This window comes from Sorex fumeus, unplaced genomic scaffold (assembly GCF_029834395.1).
Source record: "Sorex fumeus unplaced genomic scaffold, SorFum_2.1 ptg000010l, whole genome shotgun sequence".
Classification (NCBI taxonomy): Eukaryota; Metazoa; Chordata; class Mammalia; order Eulipotyphla; family Soricidae; genus Sorex; species Sorex fumeus.
In genome coordinates, this window is record NW_026606067.1 from 17787187 (window position 1) to 17789614 (window position 2428).

The window sequence follows — 2428 nt, forward strand, 5'->3', positions numbered from 1 at the left end:
GACAAGATGATACAAGAAATTTACAAGAAAAAATGTGACAAAAGTTTTCAACTAAAGTATATCATTCAAACTTGACTTAAAACATAACAAAGGAAACAAAATAGCAAACAAAAATGTTTATGGATTTCCAAACATAAATAAATGAAATAGTGTTTAGGCAGTAGGGCTCATGCTGATGGCTAGCAGGAAGTGTAACAGAGTGTACTCTACTTGGAAAAACTGTTAATGTACAAGTATCAAGCCCAATTATGGGCTGCAGCAGTTTATTCATCACTGCCTTTTTTCTTACTTCCAAAATAAAGCCTTGATTAAATTATTGATACTCTATATTGCTCATACCTTTACTTCAGAGATTGAGGATTTAATTATATACAACAAATGGATTTATTTTTAACTATAGGGATAACATATTGTACCTCTCTGCCAATGTCACTTGAAAACCTTCCATGTCAAAACAATTTGACAGCAGATATAAACAATTCAATAAATATGCAATGATCTTTCATTACAATCCTTTAAAGATGCATGTTACTTCATGCTGTTAATCTTAGGATCACAGTGCATAGAATCCAAATACAAAGAGTTGGGGTAACTTTCAGAGAAATGTTGGATCCCACACTTTATTAATAATCCCATTATAACCGTAAGTTCATTTCATAGGCCCTATCATGCATTAATCATTGGGTGGCAGGAGTTAATGAAAATTTTTCCTGTTATAATGTCCATTGCCGGCAATGAATGTCCCAAAACCACCAAGGAAGTCATTGTTATTATTGCACAATACATGATGACCTGGAACATTTCCAAACGCTTACAAAACTAAAAATAAAAAATAAAATTATATTTGACATTCCTGACAACTGCATTAATACTGTATGATTAATAAAAACATGTCAGTTGCCTGGATGGAACCAGTGATCAACATGTGCCCAGAATGCACATGAGTAAAAATGCAGTAAAAGGAAATAGTCTTCATTGCCTATAGGTCACTTCCAGTCAAAGGTTAAAGTTCAAAGACTAAATGATCAAAGTGCTCATTTTCTCAGTAGGACTGTCTTCTGCTAGGAGGATGATAACAGTGGTATCAACAAGTATCATCATAATACCACCATTTTGTTTCCTTTGGATTCTTGTTACATGTTCGAACATAAAGAGAATTATCTGGTGGTCACCTCTTTTTTTGCAGCTGGCATGAATGCTTATAATGCTAAGACAAACGGAACAAACTGAAAGTGCTGGGGACCAGTCTTCTGTTAGAATGGATAAACAGATATGACCATTGCTATAAACATGAGGATGAACAGGAATATTTTCACCAGTAAACATGACCTGAGGAGAGTCAAAAGGATATCTACTACTAAACTTAAACAGAAGTTGAAATTTTTCCCCTTCATATAAGGTTCCTGGTGCACCTTCCATGTCTACAATCCACTGTGTAATTGAATTTTGAACACTTTTTTCATTTAAAGTCATCCCAGGAGGTGTGTCATTTTGCAAAGCCAACAGTTCTTTCTGTAGTCATTTCTGCACTGACGCCATGATGGAACCATCCCCTCCAGGCCATCGAGGCCCTGACTGATTAAATTTTTTAATAAGATTCTTGAGGGGAAAAGCAGGAATTCCATTATCTTTAAGTTTGTCACATTCTATCTCTACATTATGCATTACATAGTACTCTACACATGTATTACATAGTACTAAAAAAAAACCCCACTAAACAGAGATCCAGTTCTGATTTGATCCATTACAAAATGCTCCCAAATTAAATTGAGACTAGAAAAGGTAAAGATAGAAAGGGATATACTTGAACTCAGAGCATACATTTTTGCCCACGTATCTTGTATTTCAGGGACAGCTCTAGATGCTTTTTTATTTTGTATGCTAGTTGTGAGTATATAAGCCTCACAGTCACCACTACAATAGTATCTTCACCATGATTCACATCATCCTATTTGCTTTCAAACAAGGATGGAGACAAAAGGGTTAAGTGATTAGTCCAAGGTCAACAGTGTGTTTATAGCAGAACCAGAGCTTGGCCACAGGCAATCTTGCTGAGGGTCATGCTCTTAAATACCATCCAGTATCGCCTCTGGGTATGACATGTGTGAAAATGAGAACATTCTTAGAATAGTGCCAATAACAACAAGATCTCTGGGTTTTATTAAAAATAACCTAGTCCTGATAAGATGCAAACAAGGACTCACAATTAGAGTTGCTTATTCTATCAAATTTCACTGCCAGAGATTAATGACTGACGTTGAAGTGTGTGCCTGTGTGTTTGTCAAGATGTTCTGTAGTATCTTATACATATAGTGTTTGTTGATGCAAGAAATATTACACTGAATAATGTTAACACTCAGCAAGTTTAAAACTACAGACAATGTAATACTTTGACACATTATCCTATCCAAGAAATAATTTAAAAGAC

At 35.0% G+C, this 2428-nt stretch overlaps 1 pseudogene; it reads right to left on the minus strand.

Annotated features, from left to right (window-relative positions):
- Positions 1 to 974: 974 nt before the first annotated feature.
- Positions 975 to 1566, minus strand: LOC130020123 (ubiquitin-conjugating enzyme E2 W-like; annotated as a pseudogene).
- Between the last annotated feature and the right edge of the window lie 862 nt (positions 1567 to 2428).